Source organism: Coloeus monedula, assembly GCF_965178545.1.
Source record: "Coloeus monedula genome assembly, chromosome: 1".
NCBI classification, from domain to species: Eukaryota; Metazoa; Chordata; class Aves; order Passeriformes; family Corvidae; genus Coloeus; species Coloeus monedula.
The window spans coordinates 49,550,321-49,564,492 of NC_138781.1; the positions used below are offsets into that span (position 1 = coordinate 49,550,321).

At 42.4% G+C, this 14,172-nt stretch overlaps 1 protein-coding gene across 16 annotated transcripts in view; it reads right to left on the reverse strand.

Moving 5' to 3' along the window:
* ARPP21 (cAMP regulated phosphoprotein 21) overlaps positions 1-10,696 on the reverse strand; it is a 197,514-nt gene extending 186,818 nt beyond the window's left edge. For 15 of the 16 annotated variants that reach the window (XR_014226886.1, XM_082292468.1, XM_082292467.1 and 12 more), the window contains exon 1: positions 10,549-10,696. The gene's annotated coding sequence lies outside the window, so the exon portion shown is untranslated. Of the gene's footprint in view, positions 1-8,574; positions 8,722-10,548 lie in introns of those variants that run through there. The other variant, XM_082292466.1, reaches the window with a different exon arrangement.
* Between the last annotated feature and the right edge of the window lie 3,476 nt (positions 10,697-14,172).

The window sequence follows — 14,172 nt, forward strand, 5'->3', positions numbered from 1 at the left end:
CTATGAAAAAAAGCCTTAAGTGGATTTATTCATGGGTGAGGGAATGGGGGTGGAAACAGTTTCTCGGAAAATCCAAAATCCTGGCCAAGGATCCAGAAGAGGATTATTATTACAGTATCCCTCTTATGAGCTGTGCTGAGCTGAGCTTGTTAGAAAGGTGTTAACTTTCCTCTGCCAAGAGCACTTTACAGTAATCAGTTTATGAAAAATTCAATTTGGCAGCAAACTCTTGGCAGTCTCAAATCAACTGCACCTATTATACCCCAGTCACAAGTGGATGGGCAAAGGTGGCTCGGTGCATCAGTCTCTCCTCCCCCTCCTCCACGGCCTTGCAATTTGCTCAGCGATTCTAGAGGAGGAAAAAACAGTGTTGTGTAACTCGTCTACAAAGGACAAGGAGGAGGGGGAAAAAAAATGAAGTCAGAAACAAAAGACATCCAGCTGCAAAGCTTCTGGCAGGAACTTACACATAGAAAGTCTGTTTGTGTGGGCTTCCCAGGGCAAAGGAAACAGCCTGTGCCCTGTCACTACAAAATATTCACCCCAACTGGGAAAAATGTAAATGATGCTGAAGTGATAATGAGCACTCAAGTGGATTTCTTCCTGAAATGAGTCACAGCTGCTGTCAAAGCTCCATCAATTTGCTGTAGCAGGTCGAGGAGAAAACTCTTAGGAATGCCACCTGAAAGCCTTTGCTGTGGAAGAGGAATCCCACCAAGCCCAGGCAGGGGCCCAGCAGCACAGGGCAATATGAACATCTTCCCCATCCAGCTGGGAACAGGGCTTCCAGCTGCCTCCTCTAGGGAGGAACAATGGTGTCCCCACACACACAAACCATTGCATTATGTTGCATTGCTGTGTGTCCTGTTGGTAGCTTCATGACTGTTTTTCCACTAGAAGATATTGCTGGAACCGGGTAAAGTAGGCTGTAGAGGAAACAGATGGTATTTTCTCTCTAATTTTGGTGTTTAAGAACAGAATTTGCACAGTTTGTTCCTCAGTCAACCCTTACTTTCAGGATAAAAAACTGTTACCTGCCAGAATATGAATGGTTTTGAAATGTGAAATAAAAAAATAAAAAGCATGTGGAGGGGGAGCTTTTATCTTAAAGAGCTACCAAATTTGCTATGGTTATCAATCGGATGCTTTGGGGATATTAAAGACATTCTCTCTCACTAATATCAAAAGTGAACGTCCTTTCTTCCTCAAGATTTCCCAACAGATCTTTAAAAACTTGAAATGCCTTTCATTCTTAATACTCACTGTGATTATGTTGTATCTGCAGAAGTCTTCTTTACACCTAGAGTTTAGTATTTTCCCCTCTCCAGCAGATCTCCTTTTACCTAGGGTCCATTTCAGGTAACTGCTAAAACCTAATGTGCCCATTTATATTAATACATGCCCTCAGAAGAATAGGATTTGGAAGCTCAGTGCTGTGTCCTTGGTCTGGTAACTTACATGGCATTACCCTGTCATGGAAATGTGCAGTCTAGGTAAATGCCCCAGCTGCAATTAAGTGAAATCTCCTGCTCTGTTCGATGTGCCCAAATGACTTTCCGATGCTCTTCCCCATCTTCCCATCCGTACTGGGAGACGGGCAAAGAGCAGACCAGTGTTTTGAGGTGCATGGGCAAGCCTTCTGCAGAATGAGACTCATCTCCCTTCCTTCCTTGGTAGAACAAGCTGCTTCCCATCTACTGGGGCCTTTTCAGGAAAGAATGCTGCAGAGACAATGTGAAGTACTTTGCTGGCAAAGTGACAGAAGAAGGAATTTCCATGAGACCTTTGGAAACGGTGCGTGTTATTTTACGTATGCAAAGCAGAGGCTCTGGGTAAATCATGTTTGCTCAAGGAGGGCCCGATGCCACAGCGGCACTGGAACAGGAACCGCTGGCCTGCTCAGGCCACGTTCCTCTGACTCTCCCTTGTGAGCACACATGCATTCACGTACACTATCTTAATTAACAGTCTCTGAAATCCAAATTCAAAGCATTCTGCTTTTCTCACCTCTCTTCCATCAGCCAGCACTCACTCTGCTGAAGGTGTAAATAGGTCAGATGTTTCCATGGCCACGGTGAAACAAATAAGCAGTTGGGGTTCAGCGAGTAATGCGGGTTTTTTAATTGTTCCAGTGCTGGGTAGTGTGAGGTGTGTGACACCACGCTGACAGTACCTGACTATCTCCTCTGGCTCATCCATGATGTGATGGCTGGCACTGGCCCCTTCTCCCCCTGAAACTGTTATCTCCTGCGAGCTTCAACAGGCAGCTCCTCTCATGGGGTAGCACTGATGAAAAGTACATTTCACACAGAAAATGTCTCTTTGCAAGTACTAATTGCTGGTTCCAGTGCGGCATTGAACCTATTCACACAAGGTGTAATTAAGTTGTGACTCACTGCCACAGGATACTGCAGAGGCCATAAAGTATAAAAGAAGCCTGTGCGGGGACTAGACAAATTCATAAGGGACATGTCTAGAAAACAGGATGGTTGGGATGCCACACCATTCAGGAAGTCCCTCCTAAGCTTCTCAACGCCTGAAGGCAAAGAGCTGTAGAAGGGAAAAGGAGGGTTTGGTCCCTGCTGTTCCAAAGGATCCCAAGATAGATGAACATATAGTCTCCCACCTCCTCTGCATAACAAACAGAAAAATTGAGATGAGCTGTGGAGCTGGTGGTTCAGAGTCTGAGCAGTGCAGAGATGCCTCTGACCTCAGTTATTCATCTTGAGAAGAATACCCAGGACACCAATGGAATCAACCCTGTGCTGCATTTGACCATTTGTCACAAGGCATTTTTTGATTCCTGTGTGGCGAGTCATCTAGCTACTATGGCACAGATCAGTTTTCACTCAGTGAAAAGCACCAAATCCTTTCACACATCACAGACTGAGGTATTTGTCAATAAAACTGCTCATTTAAGACTTCTTTATCACCCTTTCCGGGGGCTAGGATCTGGAGATGTCTACTTTGGCTCATGCTGTTCATGAAAGCTCTGGCTCGAAGATTTTGCCCCATAATCTGCTACTCGAAACCATCCTTGTCTCAGCTCAGATGTTCACTGAAGCCTCCTTGCAATGCAGAAGGTTTTATGAGGAAGAGTCAGATTAAAGCCTCTGTGGTCAGCCTGCCTAAGGCAGCTGTTTACCCATCCTGTAAAACAGGCAAACCAATCTCTTCTGCAATTTGCCAAGAATATGGTGTAAATAATGCTACAAAAAGTAAAAATACTGCTACAAAAGTAAAAATAGTAATCGAAGTATAATATATATATATATATATATAATAGTAGTTATAATAGTAAAAATAGTAATAGAAATATATAATATATAATAATCCAAATATACTGTGGGATCCTGGGATTTCAGTTCAGCTCTAACAGCATATGGTTGAGATATTGCAGTTTCTCAGGGCCCTTCCTCATCTCCTGGGCTTACAGAGGGAAAGAAGGGTCCACGTCAAGACCTCCTCTCTCTCCTGTAATCAAACACAGCTCAAATCTCCACAGAAGACTCCTGAGCTTTCCTAACAGACTTCTCGTGTAAGCTTACTGAGACACAGCCTTCTCTAAAAATGTCATTTCAGCTAGGCTTCTCACCTTTTGGCAGTCTGGCTTACCAGGACTATGGTTATATTTGCCTGGGTCACATTGAAGCCAGTGATGGTGTTCATGTCTGGTTGCTCATCTCAGCAAGATGGGGGCCTGAAACTCTTGTCTTTGTCTCCTGCCAACACCACCATCACAACCAACCAACACCAACCAAAGCAAAGCTTCTTGCCCCTCCATGTTGTCTTCTCACACAATCACTGGGGCTTAAAACTCAGGGCGTTGTTGAGGGCTTGAAAAACAGTTGGGAAGGCAATGACCAGCTCAGCTCTCTGCCCTTCTGAAACTGACGTGGCATTGCTTTTATATTCCCAATGTCTGGAAGTGTGAAAAGGGAAATGGATTCTAATTTCAAGGAAATATTCCTCAAACTTAATTATTATGTGAGGCTTTGTATTTTTTCCAGAGTCCCTCTCGGAAACCTGATAAACATACATTCCCAGTTTGAAAATATTGATTCTTTTTTTCCTCTTCAGTATTCATTTCCTATGTGAAATGAGAATCAGTAGAGATTTTCTTGTTTAACAGCCTAAGATCTGGCATAATACACAAGTATCACCTTGTCACAAAAAATAAGTTTTATTTAATCATTGGCATTAGCAATGTCCACACAGCCCTGGGAATAATTGTTTCAGCTTGTTACTGCATTGTCAGCAAAAGGAGAGCAGTGGGTCTGAAATCCAACCCCCAGACATGTATGTGCTGTTTGGAGCCTGCAATGGGCAGCGGTGTTATGGGTGGCAGTAAAAACGTTCTTTGGAAAGTCAAAGAGGACATAGCAAGGCTGGCTGCTGGTGCTGCTCTCCAACTTTTTCTCATTTTCAAGAAACTGGATACCTCGTCTATAAAGTGGGGATAACCCTATTGACAACTATTCTGTAAAGCATATGAAATCTACAGATAAAATGAGCAGTAGCAAACCAGATAAAACCACTGTTGTTAGTTGGCTGTCTTCTAGGGAAACTTTATCTCTCAAACATATTTTTATAATTAAGATAAATATGATGTTGGAACCAATCTGTGTTGTATATAATTACCAACTCCCCACATGCGTATTTCCTCCACCCCTATTTTTCACCTTTGTAAAACTGTGTAGTCTTTTTTATCAAATAGGTTTAACCCTATTAGAGTTATCTGTAATAGAACAATTATTTGTTCATTAAAAATACAGGGTTTAGGGAACACTGGATTAATGAGAAGAGAATGTAATGCGATACTATGGAAACTATATTGCAGGATTTAATATTATATACTACAGGGGCTGGAAAGTCCTACCTTATAATCCTGTGGTGTCAATGCTGTACTGAACAGCAAGTAATCCTAAAATCCAGTTAGCTCTGGCTTAGTGTACTGCAGAAGCACAGGAAAGAGCAAGAATCTATCCAGTCACTTTGAGTTACCATAGCTAAGGGATAGATTCAGGAAAAAATGCTTTGTTTTGTTTTGCAGATCTCACTTTCCAAATGCTGGTGCTCACTAGGTCGATACAGCAACTGTTGGGTCTTTGCCTAATACTGTAAGTCAAATCATAGGTCACTACGTGCCTATTCCAAAATAGTCCTCCCTCCCTGCCAAGTCCTAAGTCCCAGAAACCCTTATCATGGATGAGAAAAACAGGAGATATGCAGTCAGGTGCACAGGAAGTCATTGAAATGACAAAGCTTCTAAAATTACAAATGTATGAAAAAACCACACATACTATGTAATTTAACTTCAGTGCTGATTTTATAAATGCTTACCCTCTTGAACAGTCCTAGAAGTCCCACTGTAGATGCCAGCACCACATCTGGGAGGGACCTCAAATGCTCTTCTGGTCCTTATTCACTAACACCCCCTCATCCTAATTACTAGTGGCCCACAAAACCTCATATTTTCAGCAGGGTAATCTTTGGAAACTAGAACTCAGTGGTGTAAAATGGAATTTTTAGTGAGTTTATTTTTTCCTACAGGATGGTTGTCCTTTAAACATGGATAGCACGATAGCTGCCATTGCATGAAGTAGGATTCTTGAGGGGGAGAAAGCCACTAAAAATTCCCCACAGAAAGTATTCTGAAATGCATTATACAAGACCTTAAACCTTGAAGCTAGGCAGATAATTTAAGTACTCTCTTTCCCTTGCTCCTCACTAACCCTCAGATACATACTAAAAAAAAAATACAACATTAAATTTCTCATGCATTCCTTAGGTGTTTGTAAGAAAAATAAAAGAGAGTGGATTATGTTTCACTGGTTTCAGGGAATTGAGGGCAAGACTTTTGAAGCTAGCTCAAAATGTTAAAAATATACCCAGTGTACTCCCCCCTCCTTTTTTTTTTTTTTAAATAAGAGATGTTTCTTGAATAATCCCTTCCAGACAGCTAAAGCAATTAATAGATTTCATAATCAAAGTCTTTATTAATTGGCAATGCTGCACCAACATAGTATTTATCTACCTAGCAAAAACTAGCTTGGAGAGCTTACCTAACTGACGACTGCAGCAGCAGCAATAGAGCTCTATTTTTGTTATTCCAATAAAAATGAACAAGAGAGGAAAATTCATACCAAAAAAACATGCCAACCAAGCAAACAAAGCCAAACAACAACCTTCCCCCAAAAAAAACCTGTTGCAGATGATTAAATGGAACACCTGGAAATTTCAGGGGAGAAGATGGGTCTGCATCCCCCTATGTATTATCGTATATCACATATAATGAGTCAATGCCTAGGGCAAATTGTCAGATTGTCCCAATCTTAGTGGCAGCCCTGATAACAAGTGCAAGAAAAGACAATCTTTTAACCATGGATACAGTGGTGGGGCCTCAACTCCAGACAGTGACATTAGACAAGCTGCGAGGGAAATTGTTTTGTAACCTTAGCTATGACAACTGAGAACCAACAGCTACAGCAATACTTGGCTTGGATCTGCCTCAGCCTTAGATTACACTGACTGTATGCAGCAAGCACAGTTTTATTCATGCCTGGCTATTACAAATAGGAGTCCTTGTCTCTGTACCTTTTTTCCTTAGAGAAAGAAAATCAGAACGTGTTTTCGCTCCAGCATTGCCTGAAGGACCCATAGCAACATAATCTTATTTATTACCCGTCACTTCACTATGCAAACATTTCCTACTGTGTCAGACCAACCATTTATTATATCATTTCTCTATGAGGTCTCAACATCATTCATCACTGGTAGTCACCTACCCTGCTCCCACTCTGGGCCTTTGCACTGCACAGGGATCCACCATTGTAGGGGCCAGGAGCCTGGGCTGCTGCTGTTTTCCATTTCGTCATTCTTCCATTAACACTTGACCTGCCTGGAGCAGCCAGCATGTTTCTAAAGATTGAGTGGGCACCTTCTTTATGAGCCTTTCCTATAACATCCTCTTAATATAGGAGAAGCCAACCTGGCTGCACGCTGCATGAACAACTCACCTCCTCCTTCTTTGAAGGAGAAATGGATGGGGGTTTCATTCCCTGTGAATAATTGTGGTGCCTGCCTGCTCTCTCCTGCATGCACACATATGGATGTCTTTAGCCTAGGGATACACAGATTTTTACCTAACCTTTCTTAATTGCTGCAGGGAAGAGATGAAGGTGTAAATAAGGGTGCAGTTGCCATCATAGCAGCAAGAGAGAAGTGGCTGAACTTGCCAGGAAATTAACAAGGGAAAACCATAATTAGATAGATCTGAGAGAGATTTAGATTCAAGACAAAGACATCTAAATGTAATAATGTGTAGTGAGAACATGTTAACATTACCCTAGTTTTCTAGTGAAGTTTGTCAATAACAAGTGAGGCAAGAACAGGACAGCAACAGACTCAGCTCCACGGGGGTATGTCCTCCTCAGACCTTGCCAAGGGAATGGTCATGTAGTTCCACTGATGTACCTCTGCAGCCTCCAGTAAGATTGTTCATGCATCCTTTTTCTGTATTTCCAGTAATTTCCCTTCTCTCTTTTAATTTTTAGGAGGTGAAATTTTCTCAATAATACACAATCATAGCTGTAGACCTATCTGCATATTGCCTTTGCTCTGGAGAGCATCTGGTAGAAAATGTGCCAGTCTTCTCTTCCAAGTCTTTCTGCCAAACAGCCTTTCTCCCTCACTCTTTGTCTCTAGACCTTGGTGAGGAGGAAGCAGGCCATCATCACATTTTCTGTGCCAGAAGAAGGAAGGGTTCCTTTATAAATTCACGGAAGTACAAGATTGCCAGTGTACGACCAAGGGATACCTTGCTTGCATGCTTGGCTATCATCAGGTTCACCAGGAGTGCTGTAAGGATCCTAACAGGGTCAATTTTGAGTAGTTAGCCCATGTTTTTTATATTCTAGAAATTATATTCTCAAATGCATACATGTGTACATACTCCTATGGCATAAGAAAAGTCAGATGTTTGTAATAGTTGAAAAAGTAAAAGGGATTATTTTTCTCACTACCTAGAAGTGTATGTTATTAGAGTATATTCTTCTATTTCCTTAACAGCAAATTAAAATAAATCTGGCCAGGTAATGTGTTTACAGTGACAGAGAGGGTTCCCATGATGCTTCTAAATGTAACTGTATTTGTCATATATTGTAGTGAAATTACAAGCTAAATGTCCAAGAAATTACTAGAATGATGGGAGAGTAAGTTATGATAATGATGCACTAATAATGTAACACAGGAGCCCATAAACACATAATGTCAGTTTCCTATGAAAATTATACATAATTTTAATAAAAAATACATTAAAATTTTCTAGATACAGTAATGACTGCATGACCTGCTTGGTTATAAAAGGTTAATTGTAAAACTTATTTGGATATGCCCTCTAACTTCTCTCTCACCAATTTGTGTACAAAGTGGGATAAACATTTTGTTCTTCCCAAACTTCTGTAACTCTGAGCATTTTATCATAATAGTTAAAAAACAAATATCATTTTTAGTAATATGCTGGTCTGTACCCAGCACTGCTGGAGAGCCAGATGCTTGTTTATGCTTTCCTACCTGGATAGAAGATCTTTTGTGAGGCGACAGATCTGGCTCTCCAGTGACACGGACTGCTGCACCTCTCCTGAGGGACTCAGATCTGCCGATTTTAGTGGCAGCAAAACCACTTTCATCTTGCATTTAAAAACTGGCATCAAATTTGCAAATGGCTTCTCTGTGAGCAGGTTATGGAGGCACTTTCAAAGTCACAAATCAATGACTTTCAAAGAGAGATAGTCATGTATCTTCCCTGTGCCTTGGCACGTGTCCCTTCAGCAAAACACCAACCCTCAGCACTGGCCCATGCCCGTGTGGGAGCTCCTGCTCAGGCATGGCTGAAGCACTAGTTGGAGGTGCAGCAATTCTGCTTCACGTATCAAAATAGGAGGAATAGAAACCAGTGTGGGTGGACGGTGGGAAACAGGGAGCTGGAGAAAGGTTTCACTGGAAGCATGAGTCAAGGCACTGTGAGATGTACAGGATTGTCATAGTTTACATAGTGTCCCCATTGCCAAACAGCCACGTCAAACCCCCAGTGCAGTGCTGCCTGTGGAGAGGTCAGGAGCAGCAGGGCAGTAGTAGTGTTACAGTAGCAGTGTCCTTAGCCAGAGGCACTGGCTCAGGAAGGATCTCGCAATCCCCTAAGACATTACAGTTCCCACAGCAAAGAACCTCTGCTTTGAGGCACCATCCCACATGCATTAGTCACAAGTAGTAGTGAGAAAAGGCATTTTCTCTCTTTCGTGTCAAAAACATGTCAAAATTTTAATGGCTTTAATCAAAAACCTCTCCTGGAAGGAGCTTTAACCTCGACTATGTATAGAGACACCTGACACTTACAAAGTTGGACCTTTCTCATGAGTTTGCTATTGTACTTATTTGGCCCAGATAGCGCTTATTTATTCCACAACTCCCAAAAAAGTTGTTTCACAGCTACACATAGATAAAAATAGAAATAGCGAGGACTGTGCTGACCAAAATCTACCATAGTCAAGGGAGAGATTCCCACTGATTTCAGTCCCTTGCATCAATCTAACTCTCCAGGAGCATTACTTCAGCCTGACCTACTGCCATCGGTTGTGGACCAATTCATAGCAGAAATCACTGAATTTAGATATGAGCCTCTCTTTTATTTTTGCTTTTTTCCTTAATTTAGAAGCAGCAGCAGCAGCAGTATCTGTTTTCCAGCACACAGCAGACTGCCACACTGCAGCCAGAGCCTGCTTGAGTCCCCATGCGAGCCTGCCTGGCTCTGTCCCTGAGCATGCACAGCACCAGCACACACAAGAGTCACACTGTGGCACACAGATCCCTTCTGACCTGCCTGACAGCCCTGCCTTTCTTCACAGTCAGTGGAGAGGGGTTGTATTAAGGGAACAGGACACTAGAAGGGATCCTGTGAAACCTTACCAGTCTTTCGGCTCGCCCTTCCTCTCTCCAACATTTAGGCTACGTAAACACCACCTAGATATTTTGTTGTTCTTACCAACAGATGCTTTTATGGTTTAAGAAAATAAAATAAAAAAAAGGGGGGGCAGCGGGGGTAAGAAAGAAAGAAAAAAATGTATACAAAAAAGAGATGGGAGACCTTAAGATATCACACCAGAGCAGACAGATCAGATAATTTTAGAGCAGAGCAATAGCACTTCTTCCCCTCCCCAGAAGTGCAGCCAGCACATTTGATTTCTTTTTCAGTATCTCTCCCATGTTTATTATTAAAACACGTCATCACCATCTAATCACCACTGGAATTGAAAGTAACTTTTCACAGGAGCATTCTAAAATTAGAGAGTGCCAATTAAAATTAATGCAAACCCAAAGTACTGCGCTGTAAAGAAACTACGGCCAACATGATGAGCAAATGCAACCCATATTTGCTCATTTCAGAGTGCTGATACTCGATTTTTAGTACTTGTTTGTGTGTGTTTCCCTCCTCTAAGAGCAATGCTGCAAAACCACGGGCCTGGGGCTCTGCCGAGACCTTCTCCTTACCCCATGCACACAGCTGTAAGTCCCATCCAGGAACCTCCCGGCTTCCTGCTCCAGAGGAGTCACGGTTCGCTTCTCCCCACAGCAGGCTCCCTGGCTGCTTGTCACCCTGCTCCACGTCCCGCAGACAGCTGGGGCCAGCCTGGGGTGCCGGGGCATCTTGGCGACGGGACGTGGCCCTTCTTGATATAATGGGAAGGCTTGTGCCAGCACCGGCATCGGTCCGGGCGGGATTCCAGCACAGCGGCCGGCCCCCACCTGTCGCAGGGCACCAGCCGGGACAATCAGCTGTGTGGCTAATATTAACCACCCACGCTGCCAGCACCAGGGCAGTGCAGCGGGGACAGCAGCATGATTCAGGCACAGAGAAACTTGTAGGGAAATAATTATTCAGCTTTGCCTTTGGTTAATAGGAAAACAAACCAAAAAGACCAGTGGCTATCCCGCCAGACAGATAACCTACGAAGAAGTCCCAGAGCCGTTCACAGTCCTTTCCCATTCATCACATTAGCCTGTTTTTGTCTGTGGTTTAGGTCCTTTCAAAATTTCTGGCTGTAGGTAGGAAAGGGTACGTTTGTATTTCTTGTCTCTGCTACCTTGGCACTGATAACCCCAGGTTCTCCAACAGCCAGAAGAGAAGCACCAGGCTGAGCCCCAGCTGTGCTGAGGGCGACAGCCACACAATCACTCTGCTCAGTGGCATGCTTTAATTTGTGGCTACTGGGAAGGCACCATGACAGACAGTGCCCTTGCATGCAGCTAAAGATAAAATAAACTATGCTGTAAGTGACTCATAAAAATCAAAATCAAGAAAACCTTCCTGCCCAGCATAACCTGCAATGATAACAGAGCATGTTACTGTTCTGCTGCAAATAAAACACCCACAGAATGGGGCCACTTTTTTTTAGAGGAATTTTTGCAATGCTTGATTCCCTCTTCTCCCTGGATATTGCAGATGTCTCCAGGCACCAGGGGACATGATGAAGGCATGCACTGCAGAAGTGGTAAGCACCAGAGGGCAGCTTAAATGCAAACGTGAGCTCCAACTACAAATTCTCTGACTGAGCTGTTTACAGCAGACCTCCCACATTCCTAGCTGTAAGCTTTTCTAGTGCATCCATTTTTTTTCCATAAAATGACTGTGTTTGAGATGAAATGGATGGAAAACAAGAGATGCAAGACCCTGCTTTCTGCAGGACCTGTCTGGAGGGAACGGGACCTGATGGCGACAGTGATGGAGAAATATGGGTGGGGAAGCTCTCCTACTGGGTTGTGAAAGGTGTAAAGTCTTGCTGCTGGTTTGTGAGCCTGCTAGATTGTTATTTTAAACCATGTCAGGGACCAGATGGATCCTTTAAGAAAAAAAAAAAGTGATTATAAGCTAAAATTTAAAAATACATCAGAAGCGTTTGTTAAACTGTAGGAGAATTAAAGGGACAAACACCAAAAGTAAACGTAGTGTGACCTTGGCTTCCAAAGAAGAGAGCTGCTGCAGTCTGAGAAAGATAAAATGAAACTCCATGTTTCCACTTCTGCAAAACGTGGGAGGTTCCCTAGACAGCTCAATTAGAGAGAAAATGTGACACAGCTGAATCCCTACATTTCCCCTGCATCCTCTGAGTAACCTCTTTGATCCCTGGAGAAAAGAAACTTGATTAATTTCCACAGCCAAGTCTCTCTTTTGATAGTAATATATAAACCTGGCTAATATCTGGGCAGGTTCCTCCTTCCCTGCTAGCTGTATTGTTCCTTGCTATCTGACCAAATCAAGATGAGCTTGCCAGACTGCAGTAGCCAAATAATGTCTACTCATTCCCTGACTAATTATTCAAGTTGTTCAGTTTAAAAATATTTCAATTTAAGCAGAAAATCTATCTTTAAACTAAATCTTAAAAAAATAAAATAAAATTTACATTTACATCTTTCAAATAGCATTATTACTAGGTTTGGAAATTTTTCTTGGTATTTTACAGCCTTTCAGAGAAAAGATGTCAGGTGATGAAAGCTACATAATCCAGCCTGCTAGAGAAAGGAACATTTCTCTTAAGGAATGTGGGTTCAGATCCACTTCTTCCAGTCCTTATAATGCATGCCAAACTGGAACATGGGAAGTCTGCTTTGTCTTTATCTGACACAATCTGTTAAGTGACTATGTGCAGCCACCTATATAAACAAATTACTTAAATCAGTCTTTTCTTTGTTCAGTCTCTGTCAAAGGCATTAGGCTTACTATGGAAGAAAATTACAGCTTTCCTTAAAAGAGGAAGGCACCAGACATCGGTTTAGTGAGGGATTTTGTGGCTGAGGCATGTGTTGTATATCCATTTCAGGAAATGTGTGTCCTCAGCTAGAATTCTCATCACAAATAATTCAAGCTAAATGAAAACCAAATCTAGCTGCAAAGCTTAAGTGCAGGTAGCAGACTGTCTCAGCTCTGAATGTATTGGGATGTAACTGTCTCCTTCAAGCTTCTGTTACATATGGGACAACCAAGCCAGCACATGCCACTAGAGGGTAAGCATATCAGAACAAAAATTCGACATGCAAAGCCATATTCTCCAAGAGAGTTATAACAAAAACCAGAGAGACTCAGGAAACTACTTATTTCTTTCTCAGCCTCAGCTCCCAACCCTCTGCTTTTCAGTCCAGCAACAAGCCAGCCATTCCTGCAGGCCTGGTGTGTCCCCTGATGGCCACCATCCTTCAAGCTGTAATTCGAGAACCTGAGCACAGCTGGTGTCATCACTCAATATTGCGAAAGCCCTTACAACACAAAACAAGCTGCTCAGGTGCTGGCAGGAGGCCAGTGTTGGACCTGGATGTGCCTGCATGCAATTCCCACCAGAGATTTTACCCTACTATCGAGTATACATTGATTTTGGTTTTTATGGTATCATAGCACTTCTAGTGAGTGTATGGTCTCCCATGATGTTGTTGATGTAGCTTTGCTTGCATTATCAGAAGAATCAAAATTACAACAATGAGAAGAAAAGCATTTTTTTAGTCCAGCCCCTCCAACCCCTGTAATTTTAAATGTACTCCCAAAGATATGAGAGGACAAAAATAGATACTATCAGATCCACAAGAGCTGGATGCTCAAAAGAAACACTTGGCTTCTGCCTTGTTGTGGAGATGCCTCTAGTTCTCAATACAACTGTTCCAAATATCTGCTATTGAGTTTACTCATTTGTACTTAGTCACAGCAGAACTAAAGAGCTGAGTCTGTAGCTTATATTGAGATTAGGCCTAAGTCAGAGCTTTTTTTTCTTTTCCAAAACACTTGGTGGTTAGAGCTGTGACAGGGTATATGAAAAAAAAATAAGTTATGTCCCTTTCCCTGTCTACAAGAAACTGAACCCAAGAAAAGGCCCTACCCACCCAGCTAAAGCTACAAAGCACTCTGAGTGAGACGTCTGCAATTTAAAACTGTTGCTATTTCAGTAGAATAGGTATAATAAATTCTTATAAGGCAAAAGCAATTTGCAAGTTTCCAGCTAGTCTGTATATACAAGGGAATATTCACATATTTTTGCAACAGGACTTTTAACTTGGCAGAATGCCTTGATTACTAGACTAGAGGCTTATTTTTGAACTTTGTCAACCCTTTAATTACCCAAACAAAAATTT